Below are 282 nucleotides of genomic sequence, written 5' to 3'. Positions count from 1 at the left end.
TGTTCATTCCCTACTATGGGCTAAGCTCCCTAGGGATAATGTTTTTCCTTCCATACCATAGGCTAAGTGCCATAGGGATAATATTTTCTTTCCCTACCATGGGCTAAGCGCCCTGTGCATAATTCTTTCATTCCTTACCATGGGCTGAGCGCCCTAGGGATAAATTTTTGGTTCCCTTCCATGGGCTAAGCACCCTAGGGATAATTGTTTTGTTCTCTACCATGGGCTAAGCGCCCTAGGGGTAATTCATTCCCTACCATGGGCTAAGCGCCCTAGGGATAA

This window comes from Lupinus angustifolius, chromosome LG19, assembly GCF_001865875.1.
Source record: "Lupinus angustifolius cultivar Tanjil chromosome LG19, LupAngTanjil_v1.0, whole genome shotgun sequence".
Lineage (NCBI taxonomy): Eukaryota > Viridiplantae > Streptophyta > Magnoliopsida > Fabales > Fabaceae > Lupinus > Lupinus angustifolius.
This window is presented reverse-complemented; position numbering follows the sequence as displayed.